Here is a 17,654-nt window from a genome sequence, read left to right as displayed (position 1 = left end):
CTTGGTAAAAGACCAGATGAAGAACAAAACTTAAAAAACCTCCTCTTCTTCTCCCTTCTCTAAAAAATTCCTGCTAGCCACCTTCAGAAATATTGCCTCTATTGTATTAAAAATTGCACACATATATAACTGCCATATATGGTTTATACTGATCTACTTCCATGCAAGAGAGTGGAAGCCTTGACTATGAACATCCTTTATTTGTATGAGTTTAAATTAGACTTTTAGGAGATTATCAAGTAGTTTCATTCTGTATATGTACGTTTCCATTTTTTAAACTAGTAATTTAGGTCCTGAAGCTGCAAAGACAATGAGAGACAGTGGGATACCTTGTGTGAGTTCTTTGGCACCATAATTGCAAATGAACTAATTTAAACCAATTTGTTTTAAAAAATATTGTCCTGTGTTAAACCATTGTATTACTAGACTCCCCCCTAGGTTACAATATAGCCAGCTAATGGTTTTGGATACGTTAACCAATGTGTTTAGTCCTTGTCCAGGCTAGGAAGAAAATGCTTTTCAAGTAAGGGTTTGTCTTTGTGTACAGCACTGCAGCGGCACTACTACGTCCCTAAGAGGAGGTAGCGATGTTGATAGGAGAAACTCTCCCATCAACATAGCCCTGTCTACACCAAGGTTTAGGTCGGTACAACTATGTTGCTCAGGGGAGTGGATTTTTCACACCCCTGAGCGACATAGTTATACCAGTATAAGTCTGTAGTGTAGACGTTAGCTCAGTCAAGTTAGCTTAACTCAATTAAAACCCACTTAATACCAATGTAGACACAATTTAACACTTTCAGCTCGATTTTAGAAGATTGATTTACAGGCTATGTCATCATTGCAAAAATAAAATAATATTGTGTTTTTTACATGGAAATAGCTATCTCAATGTAAAATGCTAGTGGAGACAAGGCACACAGGCTACCTCAATGAAGTTAGCTGAGATCAACACTATAATCCCCACATAATGTTTACCTCAACTATCTACATTGAGGTAAAAACTCTTATCACTATATTTTTTAATTTGTATTATGGTAGCACCTAGGGATCCCAGTCATAGGCCAGGACTTCATTGCGTAAGGTGCTGTACAAACACTGAACAAAAAGATGGGCCCAGCCCAACAGGTTTACAATCTAAGGCCTGGTCTACACTGGTGACTTAGGTTGACTTAAAGTCACTTAAGTCGATCTACATACACCCGTGTCTACACTGGCACCACTGTTAATTCAAATTAAGGTGCCTGGAAAATTGACTTAATAAGACCACCTCTGCAAGTGGCGTAGTGCCTAAATTGAATTTGTTAAATAGATTTAGTGTCAATGTAGACACAATATCACTTAATTCGAATGAATTGACCTCTGGAATGTATCCCACAATGCCCCGTTTTGACCGCTCTGGACAGTTGTGCTGTGCTGCTCAGTGGTCATGCTACCAGGAAAAGTCCCCTCCCCTCAAGCCCCGGGATGATTTGAATTTTCATTTCCTGTGCTCCCAAAGTGGAGAGCACTTTGTCACTGTTCTCCGCATGGCTACTGCAAAGCCCAAACACGCTCCAGCATGGAGTCAACCAGAGATCTTAGATCTCATCGGGCTATGGGGCGAGGAGTCTGTTCTGGCTCAGTTCAGAGCCAGCAAAAGGAATCTGGACATTTATGGGGAGATATCTAGGGCATGCTGGAGAAGGGACACAAGAGGGCTGCTCAGCAGTGCCACGTGAAGATCAAGGCACTGTGTCAGTCTTATCAGAAAGCCAGGGAAGCTGACAGCCATTCTGGCTCCTCGCCCAAAACATGCTGCTTCTATGATGAGGTGCATGCAATTCTCGGTGGTGATGCCACCATGGTGCCACCCTGCAGCATCGATTACCGCTACTGGGCCACAGTCCATGGTCAATGATGAGGACTCCATGGACAAGGAGGAAGAGGAGGCTGAGAAGAGTAAGGTGCAGGAGAGCAGGGTGTCCATTCTCCCAGAAAGTCAGGACATATTCCTGACCCTCGAGCAGTCCAGCAGCACACAGGACAGCACTAATGATACCGGGAAAGGCACATCTGGTGAGTTTTTTTTTCTTCTTAGCATTTCCATCCTTGTACATTGGGTTGGGGGGGGGGGGGGGGGGGGCACGAAGGGAATTTCAGGCATTTCAGTGACTGTACTGTGGGGTTACCCAAGGAACAGTTGATTTATGTGATGAGAAATGCTACGTTTATCATCAGTTGATATCTCACAGAAACTTTAATGTATGTAATCTGTTATCCTTTGCAAAACTTTTCAGGGGAGGGCTGCCTTGTTCCTCCATCCACAGTAGAATACTTCGCAGCAATCAAGGAACCCTGCATCATGGCGGAACCCTGCTGCGTCCAGCAAATCTGTGTTTTAAGCATAGACCCTCCCTCCGCCCGCCCCCCCCCGCTCTCCGCAGTTCCTCTCTGTAAGGGTTTAAAAGACCAGCAGAGTTCCCCCCACCACCACCACCACGCTGTCCTCTGATCCTCTCTGTAATGGCACAGTGAGCAGACCCTTCTGGGACGTCAGGAATGGAGTGAGACTCTGTGTTTGCCCTGTGCACTGCATTGCAATTATTGTCTACATTGTAGCATGGGGTTCTTTTTCTACATTGTATCGGGATCATTTTCTACATTGTATCAGGATCATTTTCTACATTTTCTCAGGGGATCATTGTCTACATTGTATCAGGGAATCATTATCTAAATTGTTACAGTTGTATCATTTTCTTCACTATGCTAACAGTGGCTACCTTGGTTTTTTTTTTTTATTCTGTAGCCACCTCAGCATTGAACGGACCCTCGAGAAATGCTGCGGAAAGACTAGTTTAGATTAGAAAGAGGAAAAAAAAAAAGAAGAAATGACATGTTTGGCGAGCTCATGAACGCCTCAGCTGCCACAGAGACAGAGCAAAGAGCGTGGAGGCTGACCTTATCCCAGAATATGGACATGGACAGGGAGAGTCGCCGAGAAATGATGGAGCATGATCGCAGTACCACGCAGGAAATGCTGCGAATCATGCGGGACCAAGCAAAGATGCTCTGGCGGCTTGTGGAGCTTCAGGAGGAGCGGAGGCAGGACAGAGTCCCGCTGCAGCCCCTCCATAATGCTCCTCAACCGAGGGCTTTGCTGCCCTCCCCCTCCCCCACCCCCAAGAGGTCGCAGAGGAGATTGTCCAGGCTGCAGTACGTGCTCGCCTCCAGCAGAAAGCAGCAGTGACCACGCTGACTACTGGCCAGCAAGCTACCACCCTGCCCCTTGAGACAGTGAATGGACACTCCCCACCTTCTCCCATTACTTGAATGTTCAGAAATAAAGTTTTGCATCATTTCAACATGTTTCTTTATTAAATCATATCTTGTTCAGGAGGGATTTGGTGGGCACAGATATTGTTGCGGGGAGAAGGGGGGTTCACCAAAGGCAAACAACATACAGGAACAGAAATCAGTCCTGCAGAAATCATTGCAGAACCTGGTTTTCAAAGCTTCCCTAATGCAAAGCGCTCTGCGGTTAGCTCTTAGCATAGTGCTGGCATCTGGCTGCTCATAACTGGTGGCCAGTCTTTCTGCCTCCACAGCCCAAGCCTGGTGGAACCTCTCACTCTTCGCTTCACACACGTTATGAAGAGCACAGCAAGCAGATATCACAGAAGGGAGGTACTTCTCTCTCATGTCCTTATCACAGTCAAGGTGACTGGTGTACAGCTTCATTAGCCAAAGGAGCAAGGGCTGAGCAGGATCCCCCAGGATCATTATTGGCATTTCCACACCCCCGATGTGAGTTTTTTGGTCAGGGAAGAAAGTGCCCACCTGCATCTTAGAGAACAGTCCTGAATTATGAAATACATAAGCGTCATGCACCTTCACAAACCACCCCACATAGATGTCAGTGAAATGACCCCTGTGATCCACAAGCCCCTGCAGGACCATGGAAAAGTACCCCTTGTGGTTTATGTACTCGGTTGCTAGGTGGGCAGGTGCTAAGATAGGGATGTGCGTCCCATCAATGGCCCCCCCGCCATTTAGGAATCCCATCATAGCAAACCCCTCCACTATATCCTGCACATTTCCCAAAGTCACTAGTCTTCGTAGCAGAAGTCTATTTATGGCACTGCACACATCATTCATGGCAGCGCCCACTGTAGATTTACCGACTTCGAATTGATTCTCAACTGAGCGGTAACAGTTGGGGGTTGCCAGTTTCCACAGAGCGATGGCGACTCGCTTCTCCACCATCATAGCTTGTCTCAAGCGAGTATTCATGCGCTTCAGGGACAGGGCCAGCTCTGAGCACAGTTCCAGGAAAGTGGCCTTTCACATACGAAAGATTTGCAGCCACTGATCATCATCCCACAGCTGCATAACGATGCGGTCCCACCAGTCTGTGCTTGTTTCCCTGCACCAGAACCAGTGCTCCACGGACTGCAGATGACTCATTACAGCCTGCAGCAATCGGGAATTGTTCTGCTCGATGGCTTGTAGCAGGGCAACCTCGGTGGCATTAGTGTTGTCTGTCCTTTGGCTTCTTGATCTATTTCTAAAATAATCGATGATAAGCTGCGATGTATTTGTCACGGTCACAATAATAGTGCAGAGTTGAGCTGGCTCCATGTCTCTGCAGCAATGGCAATCGTGGGGTGTAAAAAAACGGCGCGAAAATACTTTTCCTGTTTGTTTGTGGTGGGGGAAGAGGGATGGAGGAAGCAGCGTTGCATCATGGGACGATGACACTTATCCCAACAGCCACCGTGGCTAGTTGCACTGTAGGATAGCTACCCACATTGTACTGCTTTGCAATTAGAATTAAGATTGGTCAGTGTAAATGCAGGAGACCTGCGCAAACAGTGTAGTGTAGACATGCTGCTGCGATTTCTAAAAATCAGCTGCTGAAAGTCGACTTAAAGTAATTCGACTTCCCTCAGCAGTATAGACATAGCCTTAGTGTCTTGTCTCCACTAGGATTTTACATCAAGGCCAGGTTTACACCATGAACTTTTGTCAGAATAGCGGTGTTGGTCAGGTATGTGATGGGCATGATTTATGACTGACAGCTGTGCTAGCAAAAGCCCCTAATGTAGATATAGCTAGACTAGCAAAACTGCGCTTTTGCCAGTAAAACTTCTTTTATTTTGAGGGACTGGACCACATGCAAAAATGCAGTTTTGCTAGTATAAGCTGCATAGCGCTTTGCTGGAATAGTGTACTGGTATAGTTATACTGGTAAAACGTTCAAGTGTAGACATGTCCTAAGCTATCTATCTTGATGTAAAAGCATACTTTTTGTAGTGAACAGATAGGTTTAGCCAAAACAAGAGTGAGAGGAAGATGGGATCTTCTTATGGAAACCATTAAAGGAACATGAGAACTGGTATGTAAATGCTGATGTATCATTATAGCATTAAAAACAGTATTGTACAACAAAAATAATGAGGAATAAAATGACTCAAGGAGCTGGTAATGGGACATAGACACATTCTCTTTCATGTCATTGATTCAAATCCAGATCAATCTCATGATTGTTCATTAATCTATATAAAATGAGTTAGAGGTTTAATTTTGGTTCCTTTGGGACATATATCTGCGTGATTCCTAGCAAAGAATACCAAATAGTCACAATGGCCTTGCCTACACTAGGATAACTACAATATTTTAAAAGTCTCCTGAAGACAAAACATTTAACAAGTGCTAAACGGATCAAATGAAAGCCTAGTGGAGCACAGGCTAACTAACACAACACCAACCATCTTTGCCTGCATCTTAATTAGTGCTAATAGTGTTTTTCATTCATGTTAAGCTAACTCAGTTGAGCTAATGGGATTGAGAAATACACCTTTTTACCCATCAAGGGCAGGTCTACAGTTAAAATGCTGCTGTGGTGCAACTGCACCAGTGCAGCGCTTCGGTGAAGATGCTATCTATGCTTAGGGGAGGGCTTTTCCTGTCAGCATAGGTACGCCATCTCCACAAGAGGAGGTAGCTATGTCAATGAGAGAAGCCCTCCCATCGATACAGCGTTGTCTACACCAGGGATTAGGTCAGTTTAACTGGGCAACATAATTATATCAACCTAATTTCCCAGTGTAAACCTGGCCCAAGACACATAGGACTCTACTATACTCCCAGTAGGTTTTTATTTAATCAGTTTGGCATGGTTAAAGGCAGAGTACTTTGTCCACACTAGACTTTTAAAATGTGTTTAATGAGTGCTGACATCAGACTTTTACACAGTAGCCTAGACAAGACCTTAGGAATTTTAAGTTTTGTCCACACAGGAAAGTTTTTTGGTATACACTAAAGTGTGAATTTAAACCAATGGTTATACAAGTATAACCCCAATGTAGACTTTCTGTTATACAAGAGTGGGTTGTTTGGGGGGAAGGAGTTTATGTCGCTTGAGAAGGGGTTTAAGATAACTAAAAAAGGCCACCAGAATAAACGAGTCTGTATGGCCGGGGTAGGGGAGCTATATCAGTACAACAGGTAAAATTTTCCGGGGTAGATAAGGCCTTAGACAACGTTGTCTTTCAGGGGTGTTGGTTTTGCATGTGTTACCTCCTTTAAAAAACACTAAAAATATTAACAGCATGAATTGCTTACATTTAAGTCTTCCTATTTTTAACTACTAGTTGATTTTCTATATTAAAATGCAGTAAAAATGTTATTCCTTCCAAATCAAGGTCCTTATCCTACAAACGCTTAATTAGGCATGCAAGTAACTTTATATTTGTGAATAGTCCCATTGAAAGACTAAAATTAGAGAAACAACTCAACCCCCAAAATTTCTTAAAACTAGCAGTTTATATAATCTGTTCTTATAAAGAAAACATTGACAGAATCTAATGTATGCCATTAAATTCAGAGAGAAAGATAGAGAGTATATTTGAATGCTAAATATTAAAGTTAATTATGACCTTCATTCTGTTCTAGAGAAGTGGGGGAGGGGGAAGAGGAAAGACACAATTGCACAAATTAAGGATGGAGTGATGTTTTTCATTTTCCTAGCTTCTGAAAATTTGTGTCCTGGTCATAGTTTTGTTAAGACATAGTTCTTGCCCTTAATTTTCTGGGCTTTAGTTTTAAAGAATTTGTGGGGAGAATTGTGTAGCGAGAGAAAGGAATCCATTATGGAAGATTACTATTTGCATTTTCTTTTATTTTTTTAACCAAGAGACCTGGGGCTAGGACTACACTATGGACTTCTGTCAGCATAGCTATGTCAGTCAGGTACAAAGTAGTATGATCCCTGACTGACATAGCTGTGCTGGCAGAAGCCCCTACTATAGGTGCAGCTTTACTGCCAACATTGTACTTTTAACCGGTATAGATTGTTTCAGACGTGGGAGATGGTTTTATTAAACTGATACATATAGCTGCATGAACACTAGGTGTGCTTTGCTGTGCTGTAGTAGTACACCGGTATTCCTCTACTGTAAAGCACTACTAATATAAACATGGCCTAAAAAGCTAGTAGTTTGTTAAATACGTAATAAGTGTCTGAAGCAAGTACATCCTTTGAGTTAAATTCTGGCTGGATCTGCAGATATATGCATGGCAGAATATTCACGGACAGTTCAGTTGTTGGCCATTCTCTGCTTCTGCCTCCTGAGAAAAGCTGCCGAGGGATTGCACTACAGTTAGGCCTTGATCCTGCAAATATTTACACAGATGCTTGACTTTACTCACTTGAGTAGTGTGTTTGTTTGCAGGATCAATATAAGAACAGCCATACTGGGTCAGACTAATGGTTTATGTACTTTAGTACCCTGTCTTCCAACAGTGACCAGTGCCAGATGCTTCTGAGGGAATGAACAGAATAGGGTAATTACCGGTGATCCATCCCGTCACCCAGTCCCAGCTTTAGGTTGGAGGTTCAGGGACACCAGGAGCATGGCACTGCATCCATAACCATCTTGGCTAATAGCCATTGATGGACCTATCCTCTATGAACTTATCTAATTGTTTTTTGGACCCTGTTATACTTTTGGCCTTAACAACATCCCCTGGCAGTGAATTCCACAGGTTGACTATGCATTGTGTGAAGAAATACTTCCATTTGTTTGTTTTAAATCTGTTGCCCATTAATTTCATTGGGTGACGCTTAGTTCTTATGCTATTGTGAAGCGGTAAATAACACTTCCTTATTCACTTTCTCCATACCATTCATGATTTTATAGACCTTTATCATATTTCCCTTAATAGTCTCTTTTCTAAGATGAACAGTTCCAGTCATTTTAATCTCTTCTCATATGGAAGCTGTTCTATACCCATAATCATTTTCATTGGCCTTCTCTGCACCTTTTCCAATTCTAATGTACCTTTTTTGAGATGGGGAGACCAGAACTTCATGCATTATTTAAGGTGAGGGCATACCATAGATTTATACAGTGGCATTATTATCTTTTCTATTTATCAATCCCTTTCCTAATGGTTTCTAACCGTCTGTTAACTTTTCTGACTGCTGTTGCACATTGAGCACATGATGTTTTCAGGATGACTCCAAGATCTTTCTTGAGTGGTAACAGCTAATTTAGACCCCATCATTTTGTCTGTATAGTTGGGTTTATTTTTTTTAATGTGTATTACTTTGCACTTATCAGCATTGAATTTCATCAACCATTTTGTCACCCAATCACCCAATTTAGTGAGATCCCTTGGTAACTCTTTGCAGTCAGTTTTGGACTTAACTATCTCAAGTAACTTTCTAGAGTCTGCAAATTTTGCCACCTCACATTTCACCACCTTTTCCAGATCACTTGTGAATATGTTAAAAAGTACAGATCCCAGTAGAGATCCTTGTGTTTACCTCTCTCCATTGTGAAAATTGACCATTTATTCCTACCCTTTTATGGATCCGTGAGAGGACCTTCCCTCTTATGCCATGACTGGTTACTTTGCTTAAGAGCCTTTGATAAGGGACCTTGTGAAAGGTTTTCTGAAAATCTGACTACACTGCGTTGGATCACTCTTGTCCACATATTTGTTCACTCCCTCAAAACGTTCTAATAGATTGGTGAGGGATGATTTCACTTTACAAAAGCCATGTTGACTCTTCCCCAACATATTGTGTTTATCTATGTGTCTCATAATTGTTCTTTACTACAGTTTCAACCAATTTATCTGGTACTAGAGATAGGCTTACCAGCCTGTAACTTACAGAGTCATCTCTGGAGTCTTTATTTAAAAATAGCATTACATTAGCTATCCTCCAGTCATCTGGTACAGAGGCTAATTTAACTATAGGTTACATATCACAGTTAGTAGTTCTGCAATTTCATATCTGAGTTCCTTGGGTGAACACCATCTGATCCAAGTGATTTATTAGTTTAATTTATCAATTTATTCCAAAATGTCCTCTATTGACACCTTAGTCTCAGATATTTCCTCAGATTATCATCTAAAAACAATGGCTCAGTTGTGGGGATCTCCCTCACATACTCTACAGTGAAGTGAGTTGGTGGCATTACTCTCTAATTTACTTCATAGGAAGGAATAGCTTGGACATGACCACTGAGTAGGGGACATGATCTGCCTGTTAATGGGCATATGTTGTCATATATTGCCAACTTGGCCAGGCAATAGCATCTACCCACAGATCCCTGAGAAAACTGTACTTACTTGTAGAAGGACTAGAATGTGTGAGGGGGCTGGTGTCAGCCCAGAACACTGATGCAGATAAAGGGCCAAATTCTGCTTGATACTGAGTTTTCACATCAGTGGGACGCTACATCTCTGGGTAAACAGAGCAGTTTAACAGGGTAACTGGCCCCTTAAATGAAACTAGGCTCAAGATTCCTGTTCCACTCCAGGTGCTCTCAGGTTGACCAAGTAAGATAGGACAGCATCTGGGGGCTCTAAAAGGTCAGCCAGGAGTCAGACTGCAGAAAGGCAGGGGATGAGAATTGATAGAGACAGAATGGATTTTGGGGGAGGTTGATAGCAAGAGAGGAGGAAGAGGGATTTGCTGTTTAGAGTCTCTGAGCCAGGCCTGGAGAGAGCTGAAAGTAGTGGTAGCAGTAGCAGCAGAGAGAGATGCCTGCTGCTTCTAAGACAGGGAGCTGGTGCCATGGGTCAGAGAGGGCTGAAGGGGAAGGGGGAGCAACAGAGATACTTATCTGCTGATGTCTTCTTGTGAGAGAGTGTGATCCTGAGGAACAATGAGAGGGCGGGGCAGTAAAATGTGCTCACAACTGAGAGGCTGTGGGAGTTCTGCTGTAGTAGGAAGGGCTGGGGTCCTGGCAGAGGCATGGAAGACACTGAAAGAGTCTAGCTGTGAGAGAAGATACTGGGGTATGGTGAGGTCCAGGATTATGCTATGGTGATATGGGCTGTTTTGGAACTTTTGTTATAGACTATTTGCACAATGTTTTTGTAACAAATTGGCCCTCTGGAGGAGTATTCTTTAAGTAAGAGCCTGAAGTGGAGTCCTTTGGGTTACCGAGAAGGGAAACTGAGGCAAGGGGCCATGAAGGGGGAAGATGCCACGTTTTCAAGCAGGATCTTGTCCTCATTCAGCATGTACACTTATGGGCTGATGCCCATTGCTTTTTAGGGTCCAGTCAAATGTAACTTTTTATTTATTGTATTTATTTTATTTGTTAACTTTAGTGACTCAAATATGTTTCAGAACCATTTTCAACATGTACATTATGAAAGCACTCCTTACTTAAGACTGTGTTGAGATATGCAATGTTATATGTAATCTTCTGTCTGAGATCTATGTTATATTTCAGCCTCAAGCAAATATTTTCTCCAAGTCACAGACCCTTGAAAAAAACATGACCTTTAATGAAAGTCCTGACACAACCTTAATTACAGTGGAGCAAACATTACCATTATAATCTAATTTTCATCCTTAGGCCATGAAGAACTTCCCAAGTGGATGGCTTTGCTTTTGTTTACTAGTTTTATAGAAAACTGAAACTATGGCTCTTCAGATTTTGGTGGGTGGTTTTTAAGCCTGTATTCCCGTGGGGGAGATTTCAGAGGAGCTGTTAATATTTACTGAATTCAGGAACAGTAGGGGGAAGAAGAGATGGAAACCAGGGAACAAGGAGGAAAGGGTGGAGAGAGAGAGAGAGAGAGATCTGTAAAGGGTATAGAGAGAAAATCTGGAGTAGGGACTGCCAGCCTCGCAGCTCAGCGAGAGGTACCAGGAAGGGGGAGCTGAGCTAACTACCAACCTGTCAAATCCACTTTAGGCAAACTAGGTCAAGCTTCTTTCCCAGCCAGGGGCTCCCCTCCCCCACATGGCATTGGGCAGGCAAAGTCTTGGTCTAATATTTAGACAGGATTTGTGGTGTGTAAATGGCTCCCCTCTAGCTTGGGGGTCAAAACACCAAATGATTCCCAGAAAAGGAGCCTCCAGGCAGTCTTTCCCACTCCTGTGCATTTTTCTTCTGTAGTTTTCACTCCCTCGCCCGTTCCCCCTGTCGTGTGGGAGGGAGGAGAGGGTTTGAAAGGGTAGGGGAGAGAGAAACGGGACCAGACTGGACCTGTAGTTTTCCAACTCATCTCACCCACCCATCCTGCTGATCGGATCAGTTTGTTACTTTCGAATCAATGGCAACTGGGTGGGGAGCTTTGGTCTGTTACAGGAAGGGGGAAGGGTGAACAGGGCGTGGGGTGAGATCGTGGCAGCTCAGATCCCTTTATTCTCCCCCCTCCTCCGCTTCCGGTGGCTAAGCTATTTCTAGTTGGATTCGAGTTTGTGGAAGTGTTGGGGGGGGGGAGGGGGGGAGAAGATGAGGGTCATTTACTATTATCGATTCTGGCAGTTTTGTGCAGCTCACCCATTTGCAATCTGTGATCTGAGCCCTCCACAGCTAAATATGTTCGGTGTTTCCACTCCCTTGCACAGTTTTTTCGCGTTGGTTCTGTTTTGTTTGCTCTAGTTTCCATGAGGCTTTATTTGCAGAAGCTGAAAAATGACAGAGGCACTATTTTGTGTGGAAGGATCAAGGATTGGCGTGGTAGGAGGGTTGCAATACACTCTCTGTGGTAAGAGCAGCGATGGGTTTTTGCAGTGTTACAGTGGAAACCCTCCTGAGCCTTCCTGTTTCTAACCCCCCCCCCTTTTTTTTTACGGGTCTCTTGCATCTATTACTATTTTAAAAGGTAAAGCAGTTTATGGGCTATCACATGTAATCGTTCACTGTCAAGTGATGAACTGCAAGCATTGCTTTATGTTTGCTAAACCAAGGAAACAACAAAAACAATGCATATATGACGCTGACCACGTTGACAGTGTTTGACAGCTGTAGTCAGTAAGTACAATAAATACATTCACTTTGTATCATCTAACTACTTTACTAGAGACTAGTGTGTTTCCACTAGAGCCAGCAAAATGTGCATTATCTAAAATTTAAATCACAATCTATACCCTCTGCAGAATATACTTGTTCAAGTATCACCATGCAACGTTCACCCCCATCTGTTTTTAATAGCAGACTTGCTATTTAATATGTGCCAGTATGTCCATAACAAACAATTTTTCCATTTCTCAAGAATGTTAAAAATCCTTCCTCTGGAACAATACAACAATTAAAGTAACTATTTATTGGTATGACATTATGAAGCCCATATAAGAAGTGCCTTTTCAAAATAAATGGGTATCGCTGTTTATCAGTTCTATCTGGTACCTAACGATAATTTAGTTATTAAATCATCCTGGCAATATTTTCAATTTTTGAAATCATTTAGATGTGAAAGTAAAATTTAATTAGCTTTTCATTACCATTAATCATCATGGAAAAGGGAATTAAATATTTTTTTGTTTTTGCCCTGATAAATCTATATGACAAATTTGCATGGTTACTTTAAAACCATAATCATTTTCTACCAGAAAGATGGTAGTATAATGTGTGACAAGGACATACTTGCTTCCTACCTCCCCTATGCCCTCTCAAATTGGTCAAAGCAGCCAACCTAGATGATCAAAAGAGCTCGGATAAGCAATCTACCTCTACTTAATTGATCTGAGAGGCCTGATTTAAAAGAGAGAAATAAAATACAAGGATTTGTATACTCCCTAGAATGCTCTCAAGGTGAGGCTGTGTAAAGATACTATCACCTGCTTCCATTATGGAACTTCTGTAGTTCTTACATACAGTCTAAAACCAGACACTTAAAATATTTTTCTTTTTGTTTAAAGAAAAAATCTATAGCTAGTTACTGATATCTTATTCTCTTCTTTTCTATTTATGCTCTTATACTGTGTTCAGCACCCTGATATCTTACAGCTCTATAAAAATATAGATATGTGATAAATCATTAATATCTTTAAGAGTGAAAACCCTGGATAAAAATTATAAATGTTCACAACCTAACAAATCAAAAACAGGGGATATGCAGTAATGGCCCAGAAACAGCCTGAGTAAATGGGCAGTGTGCAGAAGAGCCAGCGTGAGTATGTGTAAATATAGAAGGGGGATCAGAATCCTTCCCCAGCAGATGCTCCTGCTCCCTGGTGAACATGTAGGGGAGTTTGATTGATACTGTCACTTCTTTGGCTTTTCTCCATGCTCCTGCACAATGAAGCAGAAGGAGCACCTGCAAACCACATCCTGTCCCCCTCTGCTCTGTAGAATAGTACCTGTTTCATTGTGTTCATGCCTTCCACATCCATGGGGGGAGGGGGAGAAATAGGATTTGCCCTTAAGAGCATAAGCAAAGGATTAAAATAAAAGCATAACAAAAGAAAGGGTTGTACATCCATTGGGAGGAAAGCACTGAAGTAGGCATGACTTATCACAAGATATTAATCTCACTTTTGTATTTCTTCATGGGTTTTCGTTTCCCACCTAGTTTCATCTGGCTCTATTCTCCATTTATAAAGTGACTACACAAATGACTCTCTCTGTATACCTTACTGGTAAATTCTTTTTCATGCTGGAATGGCAAAAGTAATTATATTTATAAATGAAATTACTGTTTTGCCTAAGCACCACATGTATAATTCCCTTCTGTAAGAAGGATTTTTATAATTCCTCCAAAAATGTCTTGGCAAAGACCAAGCCCACCACTTGGTAGTGTGAATCCAACTTTTGGGACAGAATCAGCACTCTTATTCCGTGGGCCAGTGGGCACTATAACCATCACAGCAATTACGCTTTCATTTGAGAGAGTGGTGAGATAGACATTGTGTATGTCTATTAAACACCCCCAGCAGCTGATCTGAGAGAGTGTTGCTTGCCCTCTTGCTCTCTGCATTAACTATTTAATACGGGGCAGTTTGAAATCTGATATATTCTCTGTTGGGGATGGAGATAGTGCTGGGGAAAGACACTAAATCCTGCTCTTGCTGTGGGATTAACTCAATGATCTAATGGTCTAAAAGAAAACAGACTGTTCCACAGTGAAAGGGTGAATGGCCTTGACCTTCTTAATCCATTCTAATTTATTTCTCAACCAATTTTCTGGGGAAAGGTGAAAGCTTCCTCACTTCACCTCAGTAGAATAGGTAAAAAGAAATTTATGCTTTCAGACCTGGGGCTTCACTGAGAAATGTTGATCCAGCTGGACCTGCCTAACTCCCTTCCTCGGTCTATCCCGCTCCCTAAATTCTTTTTCTCTGCTTCTTCCTTCAAACACGGCACTGTCTCCCTTCCTCCCAAAACTCTTTTGATTTCCCCTCCTTCTCCAACTACTGTTCCATTTCTCTTCACCTCTTTACCTTCAGATTTCTCCTGCTATTCAGTGGCGTCCTCTCCACCATCTCACTCCTTGGAGCAGATCCTCAGCTGGCACAAACTGTTATAACTTCAATGAAGTTAATGGAACTATGACAATTTACACCAGCTGAGGATCTGCTCATTTATTCCTTTTCAGTCAGACTTCTGCACTGTATACACCACTGAAGTAGCTCACAGATTTTTGGAACAAACGGATGAAACAACTCTAAGGAGGCATATATGGAAGGGATTCCTTACATAAGCATTGGGAGATATTTGTGTGTTAATGAGACTTTATTAAACAAGATCCCATGAGAGGAGGCTATGCTTTGGAAATCTAGTTATTTCCCAGAAAGGAAATGATATATGGGTTCCCCCAATTGCCAGAGAGGGAAACTACCCTTTCACAGCATACTTGACTCCTTTCTAAACTGACCCTGGCTTCTGCTGTCAAGGACAGCATGAAAGACCCAGGGTGAAATCCTGGCCCCACTGAAGTAAAAGAGAATTTTGCCATTTACTTCAATGGATCCATGATTTCACATGCCCCCGCCTTCTTTATCATGCTGATAGCAACCAGTGACAGTGTAGTGTGTTAGAAATTGGAACCTTTACACAGTGTCACTCTGCTGCTAGGCTGACATTGGCAGAGTACGAATGCTGAACAATCTATATAATAAGATTTCAGGAATGTCACTCTGAAGTCTGGAATGTCAGAGTCAGTGTAAAGCAATGGAAACAACTACAAGCGTGGTTGAGAGCCCTTTTTGTTCAGAATATCATCAGGTTCAATCATCATTGGGATTCATGATCTGTCACCATCCAGTTTAAGTTCTCAGCCAGTTTTGGCTTTACAAATTACAGCTATGTGACAGCATAGGCTTTCAGCTACTAGTATTTCATATAATTAATTTAAAGAGAATAGATTTTATTTGTTAACTCACTTTGAACCATATGAAGAGTTCTCAAAGTCCATTACTATTGATCAGTAACAAATAAAAGTGGAGGCCTCTTAAAAGTTCCTGAGTGTCTGGAATTTTTATCCCTCTCTTCCTGTGTAATCTTGTCAAAGAGCAAAGCACACAGAGCCTTAGCTCTCATTCAGATTCAACTTAAATGCTGTTTCTTTCTATTAGTAAGTCAGATGTACAATCCAGAAGTTGGTCTGTTCCCTTGGCTCTGTTATTCATCTTGTCTCACTGATCTGATGGCCTTCTCACTGTTGCTGAGTTAGACTTGTCGGAAGAGAGAGATTGATGTGAGTTTGTCACAGGTCAAGCCTAGTGCTGCAGGCACTCCCAGCCTCAGTTTTCTCCCAAGGTGAGTCCCCTTGGTCTTCCCCATATGGGTCAGTTTTGGTGACATGACTTGGCTTTCCAAGTCATTAGCGAGCTCAATATGCAGCTGGGAACAAGCCTACGAGCCCACGAAAAATAGCATCAGGGATGTTGTGGTTCTTGGGCTCTCCAGCCTACTTGACCCCCTTTGTCTGAGCTGGGGTGGTCAGCCCACATCTCCCCTGGAGCCACAATATCCATACTGCTAGTTTTAGCACTCTAGCCTGAGCTGCACTGGCATGAGTCTGTATATCCACCCCCAGCTGAAGTGTAGACATACTCTGAACAAATGTAACCCTTTCCAGGGTATCCAGATCCAGCTGTAACTGGACAAGCCCTCAGGCTGGCCTCTTCAGTGTCCCCTTACCCTGCTCTCCCTGGGCAAATAACAAAGGTCTTTCCAAATCAAACAGAATTGTGCTCTTCTTTCTAGGTAGCAGGTCCCAGGGCTTCTCTCCTGAAAGCCTCTAAAACGCAGAGCTACCGACAAAAATCAAACACCACTGAAACATCTTCTGCTCCTCTCTAGGCCTGAGCCTCTCATCCCTCTTGAGCACCTCTTCAGCTCTTATTCATCTTCAGGAACACCAGCCTTCCAAGATGGCTTCCTTGGAAGCTCTCCAATTGCTATTCAGCTCAATTGCTCCCTTCAAGCACCCCCACCTCCTCAATCATCCTTTTAAATCCAACACCCAATCCAGATGTGGCAGGGCTAATTGAACAGAACTGGCTGGCCTCCTAATCCCTAAAGGGGCAGACTCTGTTACAGGGCTGAAACAAAATTCAAAGATACCTGTGGAGTTTCTTTTCCTAGAATTTTAGATAGGCATTTATTAAGAAAACCAGACAAGATTCTGGCTCTAGATTTTTCAGGGATACCTTACCTCCTGAGATTAACAAGTCTCATTCTATTTTCAATGTTACTAACTTTTTGAGTCAAGTCACTGTGGTTAGCCAACCTTATTTTCTGTCTCTGTGGTAAGACTTTAAGTCCAGAAGGCTAACCTCAAACTCTCCCCACACCCCACAAGCAAGAAGGCAAAGATGACAATGCATTTCCTTCTTTGGCCTCTGTAATAGGGGTTTTAAAAGAAAGGGCACATTTTCATCATGATGGGCACCAAGACACCATCACTAGAATCAGGGGCTCAAATTCTGAGCCTCTAGCAATTATTGGGAGTTTTGCCATTAGGAAAACTATATTAGAAAAACAAGGTTGCTTACCAGTAACTGATGTTCTTCGAGATGTGTTGCTCATGTCCATTCCACTATAGGTGAGTGCACGCCACTGTGCACGGTTCCCGGAACTTTTTTCCCCATAGCAGATCCTGTAGGGCTGGCTCTGGTGCCCCCTGTAGTCCTGCGCACATGCCATGGTATATGAGGCACTGCTGACCCTATGCCCCCTCAATCCCTTCTTTCTGCCAACTCCAACAGTGGGGACGCGGGGTGGGTTGTGGAATGGACATGAGCAACACATCTCGAAGAACAGCAGTTATTGGTAAGTAACCTTGTTTTCTTCTTTGAGTGATTGCTTGTGTCCATTCCACTATAGGTGACTTAACAAGCAATACCTTGGAGGTGGGTAGGAGTTACCGGTGAGCTGCCCTCAGCACAGCTCTGCCAAATCCCGCGTCCT

The sequence above is a fragment of the Emydura macquarii genome, unplaced genomic scaffold (assembly GCF_026122565.2).
Source record: "Emydura macquarii macquarii isolate MOO-44397 ecotype Brisbane River unplaced genomic scaffold, CSIRO-AGI_Emac_v2 contig_719, whole genome shotgun sequence".
NCBI classification, from domain to species: domain Eukaryota; kingdom Metazoa; phylum Chordata; order Testudines; family Chelidae; genus Emydura; species Emydura macquarii.
Note: the sequence above shows the minus strand (reverse complement) of the source record.